At 41.2% G+C, this 16,167-nt stretch overlaps 1 protein-coding gene across 4 annotated transcripts in view; it reads right to left on the bottom strand.

Annotated features, from left to right (window-relative positions):
* The window catches only part of Rbp6 (RNA-binding protein 6), a 1,756,398-nt gene that overhangs the window by 628,955 nt on the left and 1,111,276 nt on the right, over positions 1–16,167 (bottom strand). The window lies entirely within an intron of this gene.

Here is a 16,167-nt window from a genome sequence, read left to right as displayed (position 1 = left end):
TGTGTAGAGTTGGACGACTTTCACCGAAAATCATCACTAGCTACATTTGAGGCCCATTCCTATATTAGAGGCACCGGACCCGAAAATCCGCCATCATTCACGAAGACGTATTTGAATTTAAATTATTTCAAGGCCCCAGCGGGTTAAAGCTGGAGTCATTGGTGCCGTATGTCGTATCGCTGTATTCGTATCCCTAACGTAATCAGCTGTTTATCGTTACGACGGTAAACCAAAACCCAATTGGTTGGCTACGATACGGTTACGATCTTAGCGGCACCAATAATCGATTGCATTGATTCTCATAAGGTTGGTCGAATCAGCTTTTAAAAGGTTACCGATACGGTTACCGATAAAGCACCAATGTCTCCAGCTTTAGTGTGCCGAATCAATATTCAGCAAAATACCATCATCTTCAATAATACTTCCCAAAAGCGGTGGGAACATTCTGCAAGCAGAACCAAATCTGTTTATTACTTTTGATCAAACTGTATTGAAAAGCAACAAACAAACAAAAATTGAGCCGCAACTCAAGATCGCTGCTGCACAACGAAAGTACAATTTCACAGAACCGAGACTATCTAAATAAGAATTAAATAAAATTGTAAATTTTATTTTGTTGGCACGGCCCAATGTACATATGTATGTATGTAAGTCGGGCGAGGAGGCACTGTGACAGCACGCATATACCAACACATATGGCGGCGCAAACGTAAAACACTCAAGACGAATAACGAGCGCACAGCCTGAGTAAATTTGCTCGGAGAAAATCTAATAGCGAGCGGACAGTCAGTCGTAATCAGCCGTCGACCAAAGCAGCCGTCGTTACTATAATTATTCGCTGTACCAACCTACTTTAATTGTAATCCACTTTAAACCATAACTTTAATTGTACTTATTTTTGAATACTCAACTTTGAATTGAATAATAAACGTTATTAATTGCATAACTTTACATTTGGGGGCTCAACCTGCCGAACCTTAATACAAATTGAATCAAACTTATGTAAGTTGCAGCCGAATTGAAGAACAATAGGCAAGCAGTGCAATAAAGTGAAGTGGGCAAAACAGTACTTCTACAGTTGCAGTTCAGTCGCAAAAAAAAAAAAAAAAAAAAAAAAGGGTCGTTGATCGGTCAAAAAAAATTCCGTTCAACGCATATGACTCGTGCTAGTCGCCAAAGCGCAGGCGATTCAAAAAACACCACCAAAGTCAAAAAGCAGACAAAGCAGGTAGAGGAAGTGAGACGGCGTTACAACACACGCTCAACAAAGCAGGCAACGAGGTGGAGAGAATACGCTCAGACAGCTTCCAAGAAAGTCATGGCCGAAGCAGAGCAGCAGAAAGCAGTAAAAGAAGCAGCGGCAATGGCAGAACAAAACAAAACAGTGGAATGTAAGAATAATGAATTGCTACAACAGCTGGTGCAATTGCTTACATTGAAAATCCAAGCAGACGAAACAAAGCAGGCCGAAACCAAAATTACGGCAGAAAGTTTTGGCAAAATTATACCCGAATTTGATGGAGGAAATATGCCAGTGAAACACTGGTTTACTAACTTTGAATTAAACGCAGCTGCATACGGTTTGAACAATGTACAGAAGTACGTGCAAGCAAGGGCGAAAATGACGAAAACTGCGAAACTTTTTCTTGAATCGGTAGCTGTTTACGAATATGGTGCAATGCGCACAATGTTGGAAGACGAATTTGACAAGTCAAAAATGTGTAGTGCTGATGTTCACGCAGAGCTACGAGAACGGAAAAAACAAAAGAATGAGAGTTTCCACGAATATGTGCTGCAGATGAAGAAATTGGCTACACGTAGTAATATAGACACGCAGTCGGTGATTCGTTATATAGTTGGTGGACTGCAATTAAAAGACGAATTTAAATACAACCTTTGGAGCTGTAAGTCATATAAGGAATTGCAAGGTCAATACGAAGTTTACGAGAAAATAGTTTTGCGGGAAAAAAGCAACAAAGAGCATAAAGGGCAAGTACACGTAAACGAGAAGCGTTCGCACATTTCAAGCGAAAAGAAAACACATTGCTTTAACTGTGGCGCTACGGATCATATGCGGAAAAATTGCCAAGCAGAAACAAAGTGTTTTCGTTGCAATAAAAGTGGGCATATGTCGAAAGACTGTCCAACTGTAGCTGCTGCTGTAAACCTGGTTCATAATTCGAAACGCTGTAAAAACATAAAGATTAACAACGTCGAAGTAAGCGGGTTAGTAGACACGGGCGCAGATATAACTATTATGAAAAAAAGTACATTCGAAAAAGTTGGTGGAGGTGTGCTGCAAACATATATGCAACAGCTTCGCGGCCTCGGTACTAAATCTACAAAACCAATTGGGTGTTTCGTTGCTGAAGTAGGTGTTGACGACTTACTGACGCAGCAAAAATTCATTGTAGTATCTGACAAAGACGTTATGTATGATGCGCTACTGGGTTACGATTTTATTTCGAAGTTCAACTTGGCGGCGACGGCAGATGGATATAAGTTTTCTCCACTAAACGTGGGGGAAACTTATGAGGATCTTAATCAGATAAGTATTTATAATGTAACCGACACAAATTCTCATGTTGATGTTCCTCCGCAGTACGAAGCCGAAATTCGCTCCTTGATTGCCAACTACAAGCCAATCGATTATGTTGAGGAATGTCCAGTTGTATTGAAGATCATTCCGGATGGTAACGTTGCCCCGTTCAGGCACGCTCAAAGTCGCATACCATTCCACGAAGTTGAAGCAGTCAACAAGCAAATTGATGAGTGGCTTAGAGCTGGAATCATAAGACAGTCTACGTCCAACTTCGCCAGCCGCATGGTTATCGTGAAGAAAAAGGACGGTACGTGCCGCATTTGTGTGGATTTTCGAAAACTTAACTCGGCTGTACTAAAAGATTGTTTTCCGGTCCCTATAATTGAGGACGTACTCGAAAAGTTGCAGAAGTCGAAATTTTTTACGGTTTTGGATTTGGAAAATGGGTTTTTCCACGTCCCCATTGAAGAGAGTAGCAAAAAATACACCGCTTTCACAACAACAAGGGGGCTTTACGAATTTAATAGGGCTCCGTTTGGCTTCTGCAACTCTCCCGCCGTTTTTATACGTTTCGTTAACTACGTCTTCCAGAATCTAATAAATAATAACGTATTAGACTTATATATGGACGATATTATCATTCACGCAGAAACAGCTGATGATTGTCTTCGTAAGACAAAGCTGGTTTTTGCAACGGCAGCAGAACACGGTTTGAAAATCAAATGGCCAAAATGCCATTTTATGCAGGCATCTGTAAGTTTCCTGGGTCACTTGGTTAAAGATGGATGCGTGTGGCCAGGCAAAGAGAAAACGGATGCGGTTAATAAGTTTGAAATCCCAAAAAATGTTAAGGCCGTGCAGTCGTTTTTAGGCCTAACGGGATTTTTTCGAAAGTTCATTAAAGGATACTCACACATCGCCAGACCATTAACAAATCTACTACGTAAAGACTCTGTGTTTGCTATCGGTCCAGCTGAAGTCGAAGCTGTACAAACGCTGAAAAATTGTTTGACTAAAGAGCCAGTACTAAGGTTGTACAACAGAAATGCAAAGACTGAGGTACATACAGATGCGTCGAAGGATGGTTTCGGTGCAACACTATTGCAATGGTATAGCGGCCAGCTATACCCAGTGTACTTCTGGAGCAAAAAGTCGACGGGGGCAGAAGCGCGACAGCACAGTTATGTTTTGGAAGCGAAGGCGGTATACCTCGCTTTTAAAAAGTTTCGTCACTACCTGTTGGGTATTCATTTTAAGCTAGTGACTGATTGCGCGGCGTTCAAACAAACGTTAAGTAAAAAGGATGTACCCCGAGAAGTTGCCTCGTGGGTGGTTTATTTGCAAGACTTCGACTTTAGTGTAGAACACCGAGCAGGCGAAAGGTTAAAGCACGTTGATTGCCTCAGTCGATACCCACAGCAGGTTATGATAGTAGCGTCGGAGTTGGCGGCGCGTATTAAAAAAGCACAGCAAGAGGATACAATGACTAAAGCAATCGCAGATCTACTGGATAGCCGACCATACGGAGCTTTTAAAATAAAAAGGTGGGCTGTTATATAAAAATATTGAGGGTAACGATCTTTTGGTGGTTCCAAAGCAGATGGAAAAAGAAATAATTGTCGATGCTCATAATGTTGGTCACTTTGCGGTGCAGAAAACTATGCATGCTATACAACAAAATTATTGGATACCACACCTGGAACAAAAAGTTACGCAGGTAATCAACAATTGTGTGAAATGTATCATTTATAATAAGAAGTTGGGTAAAAAAGAGGGTTATCTGCACGTAATTGATAAAGGTGACCAACCATTGCATACGTTGCATATTGACCATCTGGGACCAATGGACGCTACCTCAAAGCAGTATAAATATATCTTGGCAATCGTCGACGCGTTTACCAAATTTGTGTGGCTGTACCCCACAAAGAGCACAGGTTGCGAAGAAGCGGTTCAGAAGCTGGAGTCATGGTCTGCGGTTTTTGGAAACCCCGCACGCATAGTTACCGATAGAGGTGCCGCTTTCACGGCACATATGTTTTCCGAGCACGTAAAGGAGAGGGGTATTGATCACATCTGGAGCACTACCGGGGTCCCACGTGGAAACGGACAGATCGAAAGAGTGAATCGAACGGTTATGTCGAATATTGCAAAGCTCTCGGCAGAAGAACCTGCAAAATGGTTCAAGTTAGTTCTAAAAGTACAGCAAGCTATTAATTCACATACTCATGCGTCTACAAAGCGGCCGCCGTTTGAACTTATGTTTGGTGTCAAAATGAACCACACATGCAGTGATCAGATACAACTTTTACTCGAGCAGGAGCTATATGATGCATACGACGAAGGGCGGCACAATTTGCGGCAAGAGGCGAGGCACGAAATCGAGCGCGCTCAGAATCAATACAAAAAGCAGTTTGATAGCAAACGAAAGAAGGAATACGGGTACAAGATCGGCGATTTAGTAGCAATACGACGCACGCAGTTTGTAGCCGGACGAAAGCTGGCTAGCGAATATCTCGGCCCGTACGAAATCACACAAGTTAAACGAAATGGCCGGTTCAACGTTAGAAAGGCGGCAGATGTAGAGGGGCCCTGTAATACGTCCACGAGTTGCGATAATATGAAACTTTGGAAGTATACAGTCAACAACGAAGAGCTTTTGTCATCTGAGGTAGATGACTAATCAGGGTGGCCGAATGTAAGTCGGGCGAGGAGGCACTGTGACAGCACGCATATACCAACACATATGGCGGCGCAAACGTAAAACACTCAAGACGAATAACGAGCGCACAGCCTGAGTAAATTAGCTCGGAGAAAATCTAATAGCGAGCGGACAGTCAGTCGTAATCAGCCGTCGACCAAAGCAGCCGTCGTTACTATAATTATTCGCTGTACCAACCTACTTTAATTGTAATCCACTTTAAACCATAACTTTAATTGTACTTATTTTTGAATACTCAACTTTGAATTGAATAATAAACGTTATTAATTGCATAACTTTACATGTATGTAGGTATATTTACTTAAATAAATAAGTATGCGTTCTGGATTTCCTGTTTTTACCGTTTCTGCTGCAAAAAACGACAAATCGAACTTTTTTGGAAATACTTTTTTTTTGGAAATTTTGATTAGCAACATTCACGTCGAATACCCATCAAATCGTTTTGTATTGGTATTGATCAAACAAACATACCCCGAATAACTGTTAACAGCACGAACGCCATGCAATCCAAATGGTGCCGACTGTGAAAGTGTAATAAACACAAGCACAGCTACATACAAATCACACTCATAAGGACTCGAAAACTAGATTTAACTTCAAATTTAACTTTTAGTTATTCTATCACAAAATGGAGTGATTTCACCATTAGATAAGTATAGCAAAATAAATTTGTATTACAATTGATGCCACTTAATGGAGGAGCTAATCGAAATATTTCATTTACAAAATATGAATGACGCAACTTTTACGTATTTATATAGAAAGGATTTGAACAAATATAGCTTAAAATAAAAAGTTCTGCTGCTGCAAATATATATTATGCAGTCAGTATGTTTACATATCGTCACCGCTGGCAAGAAATAGGAATGTAAATTTGTTTTAGATTTTGGTGTATTAGGTACTACACACATACAAGAAAATCCCACTATTTCACCGACATAATAAAGAATGTTGGTGTATAATTTTAGCACTAGGCACTTTATTCAAATATTTATCTGTGTTTAGAATTCACTCAAATTACACATTTTTTAAAATGTAAACAAAGTTATAAAAAGAATTTAATTATTATTGAAAACAAAATTAAAATGGAAGATATGCGCGACGGCGGGCAGGTGATAAAATAAAAACTGAAGCGAGCGGTGCTGGCACGATGCGTAACGGCGGGCAGTTTTAACTAAACTAAAAAAATGAGAGTGAGAGCGGTGGTGGTTGGCAAGCCACAGCTGAGCTGCACTGCCTGCGCTTGGCCGCACTGGCCGGGTGTTGACAGACGGAGGGGGGCGGACTTAGTCCGAAAATTGGATCATGTCTTCAACATGCCCCCCCCCCCCCCCCCCCCCGCCCGACGCGTTGATGGGTTCAGGGCGGCATCAACCCTATCTAAGGCTGCTCGTGCCTCGGCTACTAATTTGCGAAGTTTGTCGTCGCGCTGTCTAGCCGACCGGCTTTGAATTGCCCGTTGGCGATGTTGGGCTGTTGTTGCGCGCTGTGGGCCGCTGTCAGTGCGACGCTGGTTGGTGGGCGTGCGTCGAGCTCGGTGTAGGAGCGTGTGATGGCCGAGGGAGCATTTGCGGCAGCTGGATTGTGAGTCACATGCCCCGGTGCTGTGCGACACTGCCAGACAGTTGGTGCAGTACCGGTGGTTCCTCGCGCACTCGTATCGCTCCTCCGGCTTCATCGCGAGTAACGCCCGGCACTGCCTTAGCGCGTGTCGCTGGCCACATAGCCGACATTTTGGCATCTCCGTACATCTGCGGGCCCTGTAAAGACAAGAAAAGAAAAAATACGTATTTTTCAGAAAAATGGGTTAGAAAAATACGTTGGTGAGGGTAGCTTGGATCTCTTTCCAGATTGCTAGGGGCATGAAGCAGAGGGTACCAGAGGTAGGATTGGCACTACTAGGCAGTTGGTAGCACGCACAGTTTGGCAATATTACGGGTTATTAATCCATTTTGGGTTTTGAGTTCCACATCTCGAACATTGTTATCCGATCCAGGGTGTAAAGTGATTACCCGTCCCAAACGCCATTCGTTCGGGGGTAGTAACTCGTCATTTACCACGACTAAATCTCCGACTTGAATATTGCGTTGAGGGCATTTCCATTTATACCGCTTATGCAGCTCCTTGAGATACTCGCTCTTCCATCGTGTGCTGAATTGGTGGTGAAGCACTTTCAGTTTCTGCCATTTGTTGACCAAGGTGAGATGCTCTGCAGTTGGCTCCGGTAACGACAAGAGCGGCGCGCCACGTAGGAAATGCCCTGGGGTTAGGACTAGGGGATCCATTGGATCTTCGGACATAGGGGAGAGCGGTCGGGAGTTGAGGACCGCCCCTATGCGTACTAAGAGGGTAGTAAGCTCTTCGAAGGAGAACTTCTGGTTTCCTGCTACTTTCGTAAAGTGTATCTTGAAGCTTTTCACGGCGGCTTCCCATAGACCACCCATGTGGGGAGCGTATGGTGGGATGAATTTCCATGACAATCCGTGAGTTGCATACTTTTCGGCGACGTCTGTAGCGACTTCCTTGAGGAATGTGGTGAATTCCCTTTGTAATCCGCGTTGTGCGCCGACGAACGTCTTTCCGTTGTCAGAATATATCTGGTGGGGTAGGCCACGGCGGCCAGGGAATCGGGCAAAGGCTGCGTTGAAGGCATTCGTGGTGAGATCAGAGCACACTTCTAAATGAACAGCCTTTGTGGAAAAACAGACGACTACACAAACGTAAGCTTTGGCATACGAAGCTCGGCGAAGGAGAGAAGTTTTTACCATAAATGGTCCAGCAAAGTCGACTCCTGTTGTATGAAAGGGTAGAGAATATGTTGATCTCTCGGGTGGCAAGGCTGCCATTATCTGCGTTTTCATCTGCTGTTTATAGATGGTGCAGGTTTTGCAGTGGAAGACGAGCTTTTTGACCTTTTGCTTCAAACGTGGAATGTAGTACTGTTGCTGCACCATTCGGATCATCAGCTGTTTGTCGGCGTGCAGCAGGTTCGAATGGAGGAAGTCTAACAGAAGAGAACAAAATCGAGAGTTTTCGGGTATGATAATTGGGTGCCGCTCATTAAAGCTATAGGTGGCATATGCTAATCTTCCAGAAACTCGCATGATTCCTGAGTCATCTAGCATGGGGTTTAATATCAGAAGGGTGTTCTTTTTGGGTAAGGGTCCTGACGTTTGAAGCAGCTCTATCGTGTCTCCGTAATGATTCCGTTGAGTTTGAATGATGATTTTGATTTTGACATCATTCACTTCGGCGTGGGTGAGGTTGAGCGCGGCTGGAACTTTCAGTTTCCTTGCTTTCTTGATAAACCGCAACATATACGCCACGACTCTAAGCGCTCGAGAAAACGACGAAAACCGGTCGAGTATGTCCATATTTTCTTCCTGCAGGGTGTGGAATACGTCCACATGTCGTTGTTCGGGTGGAGTTGGGTGGTGAGGTGTATCCTTTGGCCACGAAGTTGATGGATTGATTAGCCAATTAGGTCCTTCCCACCATAGCTGACATTGGACTAAATCCTGAGGCTTGCAGCCTCGAGTGCCCAAATCCGCTGGGTTATCCTTACTGGAAACGTGCCTCCAAGTGGCGTTGTCGACGTTCTTAAGAATTTCAGAGGTTCTGTTAGCGACATACGTTTTCCAGGTATGGGGTGGTTTTTCTAACCAGGCCAGTACGATGGCCGAATCGCACCAGAGAATGAGTTCGTGTGGGGGTAGATTCAGCTCACTTCGCAGCTGTTTCACTAACTTGGAGAGTAAAACTGCTCCACAGAGCTCCAACCGTGGAAGACTCACGGTTTGGAGGGGTGCTACTTTGCTTTTAGCAGCTAGCAAATGGGATGAAAAACTATTTTCATGGGTTTGTACTCGTAAATATATACAGACACAAAATGCTTTTTCTGAAGCATCTGAGAATCCATGCAGCTGGATTAGTTTATCGGGGGAATACTGTACCCACCTAGGGATTTTAATGTCTCTGATGTGAGGTAAATTTTCATAAATTGAGGTCCATTTTTGGAGAGCTCCGGGCTTCACGTCTTCGTCCCAATCCGTACCTTCCATCCAGAGTTGTTGCAGCAACATTTTGGCAAGAATCATTATTGGCGAAAGCCATCCTGCGGGGTCAAACAGTTTTGCAACTGCTGATAAAATCTGCCTTTTTGTAGTCGTGTTTTCTGCTGATAGTGGATCATACGTGTAGGTGAAGGTGTCGGTTAGCGCGTTCCACTGAATTCCAAGGGTTTTTGTGGAACTCGAATCATGGAATTTAAGGAAGTCGACGTCTAGCAAATCAGGGTCGGGAACGGGTTTTAAAATTTCAGGGTGATTTGCCGACATCTTCCTCAAAGGGAACCCTGCCGATTTTAAGGCTTCGATAACTTGAGTCATAGAGTTCAAAGTGGACTGTATATTATGACCGCCTGACAAAATATCGTCAACATATGTTTCGTTTAATAAAATGTTTTTAGCGAGCGGATATTCGTCTTGACAATCGTGGGCGAGTTGGTGTAGGGTTCGAATCACCAAATATGGCGCGCAATTTACACCAAAGGTAACTGTTTTTAGTCGAAAATCTTGTATCGGCAGTGTTGGGTGTTTTCGAAAAACGATTCGATGAAAATCTTTATCTTCTTCATGGATGAGTATTTGGCGATACATTTTCTCAATATCGCCGTTGAAAACAAACTTATAAAGTCCCCATTTAAGTATGACGAGCATTAAGTCATTTTGTAGAATGGGGCCTATATGAAGCACGTCGTTCAACGAGTTGCCAGAATGCGACATTTTTGATGCGTTGAAGACGACTCGCACTTTTGTGGTTTTGCTGTCGGGTTTTATGACAGCATGATGGGGTAGATAAAACGATAAATATTTACCATCTCTAGATATCTCTTGTTGGGAGGCGGGTTCCATATGGTCCATGGTTAAATATTCATTAAGGACTTCAAAATATTTGTCTCTTAATTCGGGTTTTCTTTCGAGCGTGCGTTCGATGCTGATGTACTGCTGTTGTGCTGCGGGTCGTGAATGACAGAGTGCCAGATTGGCTGGAAATTCCGATTTGAAGGGTAGTTTGACTCTGTAGCGTCCATCTTCCTCACGAATTGTGGTTGTCCGGTAGAGTGCTTCGCAGTATTCATCATCTGCTGATCGTTGTTGGGTTTGGTGAACTTCTTCCTGTTCCCAAAATTGTCTCAAAAGTTGATTCATGGGGCCATCGGTGCATTCCGTGACATGAGTGCTGAAGGTTGATACCTTTTCCGCTACAGGGCCGCTTAATATCCATCCGAATATTGTGTTTTGGGCAAGTAATGTTCCACTCACATTTCGTAGGAGCCCTTCGGTGAGGATTTGCGGGGTGATATCTCTGCCGATTACCACATCGATTTTAGATGGTATCGAATACTGTGGATCCGCTAAGGGTAAATGGGACAGTTCTTCGAGATCGATGCTTGAAACTCTGACTGTGGGCAAGAACTTAGTTAGTTTCGGAAAAATTATTGCTTGTGCGTCTATCGTTTGGGTTAAGTCTGCTGAACAGAATGTTATCTGGCAGACTTTATTGGCATTTTTCACAACCGTTCCACCCATTCCAGATATCTGGTGGAGAGACTATTTTGTGGGTAGACCACGAACCTTTTGTATTCGGGATGATACAAAGGTTTTTTGTGAACCTTGGTCTATTAGGGCACGAATTTTATGAAATTCGCCAGCAAAGTGTACTGATACTATTGCTGTGGATAGTAGGGTGGTTCCATGATTACTCGAGAAGAGCGAAGAAACCGGGTTTTTGTCTTGAGACTGTAGGGAGGAGGTAGCTCTTGCGGCGGCTTTCGATGTTGAGGCTCGCTCGTCGTCCGTTCTCCTAGGGGTGCCGGCTTGGGCATTTTGAGCTCTGGGGTTTGGTTGTGATTGTTGGGGTTTGGGCTGCAAATGCAGTAGCGAATGATGATGATTTTGGCAATAAACGCACGTGAAACTACTTTTACATTCGTTCTTGGGGTGTGACGTAGACAAACAGTTTTCGCAATAACTATTTTCTCTCACAAATTTGATTCGGTCTGATACCGATAAATTTCTAAACCTAACGCAAGATTTGACTGCGTGGTATTGATTGCATAATCTACACGAAGCCGTTTTATTGAACTCCGTGTGATATGCATGGGTTCTATTACTGTTAGATTGGGTCGAGTTTTGATTCACCGTTCGTGGCGTAAAACTCGAAAATTGGGGTTTCGCCCTGCCTGGTCTATAGGTACTTAGTCTCTCTACTACTTCGTATCTGCTGGTGAGGAATTTATTCATATCCTCCCAAAGGGGCAGCTCCTTCCGTGAGCTGAGGGATTGTTCCCATAGTGAAAGGCTTTCACTTGGCAGCTTTGATGAGCACAGATAAACGAGGATCGGGTCCCAGTCCGTTGTCGGGATTCCTTGGGTGTTAAGGGTTGGCATGCAGTTGTTGATTGTTGTCTGTATCTTCTGTATTTGTTCTCCGTTTTCTGCGAATATTGTGGGTAGGTTGAACAGCGTCTTCAGTTGGTTGTCGACGAGTATCCTTTTGTTCTCGTACCTCGATCTGAGCGCTTCCCAGGCAAGCTCGAAATTATCATCGCTCAGTGGGTATTGCTTTACAATAAGTCCTGCGTGACTTTTCGTTTTCAGGCGCAGGTGGTATAATTTTTGAGCGGGTGATAATTTAGGGTGGTTTTTATAGACTGCCGTGATCATATCTCTAAAAGATGGCCAGTCTTCGTATCCACCATGAAATACTTCGGTGTCGCATGGTGGTACTTTTAAATAAAAACCGTTTGCGTTTGTTGTTTATTGGGTGGGCGGGTATTTGTTGTTGGTTGGTGCTAGCAGTATTAAAAAGCTGTAAGGCTTCTAAAATTTCTGATTTGCATGTTTGGTTCGTTTCCATGCATTTAGCAAATTTTTGCTCAACCGAGCCGCTGGCATCTGTGTAATTATCTGAGAAACTTACTTCTCGATGGGACTCTAGCACCTTTGCCCATATTTTATCAAGGTCTTCTAGTTTGACCTTAAGCATACACTCTGATAAATCGGTAGCTTGGGAGGGTGACCATCTCGAGCAGTAAACCTCTAATTGGTTACCGTCATATATAAATTCCTGCAGGCGTTGGTCTGCAGTGGTCAATTTTTGGGTTTCGTTTGTTTTTGGCATTATAATTTAATGTAATTTACCAAGAAATGGGAGCTTTTATTAAGCTGTGAAAATCGAAAAAATGTTTTGTCAAAAGCAAAAAAAAAAAATTGTTTTTTTTGAAACCAGCCTAATGTACGCTTGGTTCTTTATACGGGCTTGTCTCAGCGCTTCTGAGTACAAGTAATGTGGGTATATAATAATATAAATATTATAATATTTGTGTTCACTGGGATTTTATTTTTTATTTTTTGAGACCGGCCTAATGTGTACCGGCTTTTTGCTTTGTTATATGTACTTGTCTCAACGCGTCTGAGCACAAGTAATATGGGTATATAGTACGTATGTATGTATTTATATATATGGGTGAAATATATTTGCCGACAAACTGTCATGGTTCAATTATGTACAGGTTGGCTCATCTCATCAGCTGATTTTATTTATGTCATTGCATGGTCGAAGGGATTGTCAAAAGGAGATGGCAAACTCAAAATGAAAGCAAACATTGGCAACATTTTACTTACACATACAAAAACTGCTAAGTTTTATGTTTCCATTCCATACCATTCGCACAAACACCAATACACAGATTTTGACAATTTGAACAGACATATTTTGTTGCTTTACAGATGAGCCAACCTGTATATAGTTGAACCATGCAAACTGTGGTGTACCAACAACCTTTTGTTTGCTGTGCCAATGCACTTGATCTGTATTAACAAAGTAAATGTATGCCAATATGTGATCGATGATCTTCTTCGTTGCTTCCTTCTATTATGTAGTTACATATGGTCGTGCAATTACTTTGTTGAGGGTGGGTTTTTGGCTTATGCAAAAAGATATACAAGTGCGTGTGGGTATTATGGGTGCATATACTTGTAGGTTTGTATGCAAAATTAATCTTGGGTGCACCGGTAAAATAAACTTTAGGAAAAGTGACAAAAATTTGGCAAAGTTTGTTGCTATGGGTTTTTTGTAAAATATATTTTATGTAATATATGTATATAAGGGTAAATTGGGCAGCGGTGAATTTCACGCTGGAAAAATATGTAGCTCGGGTGATATTACCGAACTAAGTGGGTATATACATATATTACATATATACGTATATATTTTTATAATTAAGTCGATATTTAGCGCAACGAACTTTTTGGGTATATAGAACCGGGCAATGGATTTTCCGTTGGTACGGGAATGCAAATTTATTTGTTGAAAAATTTATATGGGTTTTTTGATGGGACTGTACCTGTTGGTAACAGTGAGTAAGCCAATGAAATATTTTACCGTTTAGGCTTTTTGATGTGGGTTATATACCCAGGGTCCGGATCTTTAGATCGGAGGGGTATATAAATTTGGGGATTTACAGAATTTGGGTCCGTACTTTAGACGGAGGGAATATATATGGGAATATATTGGGTAAACGGTGTACTCTGACATTTTTTGTTGGTTTTATGTGTGACTTGTGATATGCTGTGTTGTCCTTTATCCCTTGTTGTAATGTGCTCCTCCTTACGTTTTGATGCTTTCCTTGTTGTGTTGTAATATTGATGTTGTTTTAAGGTGTGTGTAATGTACGTATAAGTGTTTTTTCTCACATGTGTTTAAAAAAAAAAAAAAAAATTTATTTTCTTTTTAAGATGTATTTTTTTCCTGTTTTCACCAAACTATATTTTCCGTGTTTTGTGTTTTCGTGCAAAAATTTAATATATTTTTTCCAAAAATTTTCACATTTATCTTTTCTTTTGCTATTTTTTCCAAAAAAACCTCACTTTTTATCAAATATTGTATTTTTCCCAGGATTTTATTTTCCTTTTCTCAAAATTATGTATATTTTGTTTTTTCCACAAAACTTTTTTGTTTTTTTTCTTCTTCACCCTAATGTGTCTTTTTTCTCTTGTGATTAAATCATGTACGTATGTATTTGTTTTTTATTTAAATAATTTTCGTTTTAACACTTTTGTTGTTTGCTTAAATAAAGTATTTTTTTTCGCAAACTTCTTTCGTGTTTCAGATTTTGCTTTCACTTTTGTGTTGTATTTGTATGTAAAATTTTTTATTTTTGTTTTATTAAATTTTTTGATTTCTCAGTTTTTTCTTTTACACCTTAATTTTTTGTTTTTTGTGCACATATATGTATGTATGTATGTTTTGTCCAATTTATTTGAAATAGTTTTTTGTTTGCGACACTTTTTGTTGTTGAATTTTTATACCAATTTTGTTTATTTACTTAAGCACTTTTTTGTTCTTTTTTGTGTCCGTACCGACCGCGTTTTGTATGGTAATTATATATACATTTATAACTTTAAAACTTTAACATAATTTGTTTTTGCCGCTGGTTGCCTTTTTAGCACCAAAGGACCATGTATAATGGCATTTTAACTAAAACTGTGATAATTATTGAACATGGTCTGTTTATTTGTCGCATTTAAACAGTCTAAACTAATTTCGGTGTGATCTCTTTCTATTTATTTGAGAAAAAAGTTCGAGCTTTAATTTGTCCTACGCGAAACAGTCGCCTCTGTAAACAATCCCTCGAGAGGATCCCTAGGGAGTCGGCAAATAATACCGGGTGGTCCCGGGGGAGTCCCCAAAATCGTCCAGAAATGACTCCAAGAGGGCCCCAGATATTACCCAGATTGATCCCCAAATTAATCCGAGAAGATCCTTCAAAGTACCCCGAGATGGCCCCGAGAGAGTCATAATATCATTCCTAAATGACCCCGACGTGATCCCCAAATGACTCCGGGAGGACCCCGAAATATTCCCCAAAATCATCTCAAAATTACCCATAAAAGCTTCAAAATTAGACGCGAACTGTTTGCGCATAAGGTTATATTTTCTGGGCATCGCGAGGGTCTAATTTTTCATTTTTGAATAACTGAATAAAACTTGAATTTTTATCGTTATTCTGTATTTTTTCAACAATGGTTAATAACCTAACCCTTCACTCAAAATTTACAAAAATAAGAATGACCGGATATCATCAATCAGAATATTTTGAGTAACAAGAAAATGCTATAGGGTCGACACACGGCGCGTCTGACTCACGAGTCAGCTGTGTACCACAAATCACACACAGAAGATTGCGCATTCACGAGTTCAAAATGGCTTCGTTTTGCGCATCTACGTCACACTTGACTGCTTGAGCGAATGAAAGAAAGAGAGAAAAACAAGAGCTAAAGGAAAATTACGTAAAAATTGCCCATAAAAAGCAGTTGATCATTTGTTTACATGCGCAATGCGCATTCTTGTGTGTGTGATTTGTGGCTGTGTACGTATTGAGTCGTCGACCAAATCAAACCCGTTTTAATTTTTAGCAGTCAACCAGGGTCATTTATGTCTGACTAATACTATGTTCAAACAGAAAAATAAATTGAGGCTATTTCGATTTAACTTGAGTGGTGTTCATACAACTCTATTTAGCTTACACAATAGTAATTTGATAGCTGGTTGGCTCATCTCTACAGTAAGAACATATCTTTGTTGAGACTGTCAAAATGTGCGTGTTGGTATTAGGTGCATGGAATGAAATGAAAACATAAAACTTTGAAATGTATGTGTGTTGTAAGAAAATGTGTTCAATGTTTTGGCTTCATTTTGATTTTGCCATCTTCTTTTGACAGCCCCTACTCCAGTGAAATGAAAGACATAAAATCAGCTGATGAGATGAGCCAACCATATAGTTCAGCCATGCGAAACTGACTTTTAATATACTCAATAAACACACTTTACAATGTTGCAT

Source organism: Eurosta solidaginis, chromosome 5, assembly GCF_040869045.1.
Source record: "Eurosta solidaginis isolate ZX-2024a chromosome 5, ASM4086904v1, whole genome shotgun sequence".
NCBI lineage: Eukaryota > Metazoa > Arthropoda > Insecta > Diptera > Tephritidae > Eurosta > Eurosta solidaginis.
The sequence above is the reverse complement of the archived record's forward strand: the minus strand, read 5'-3'. Positions and strand labels throughout refer to the sequence as shown.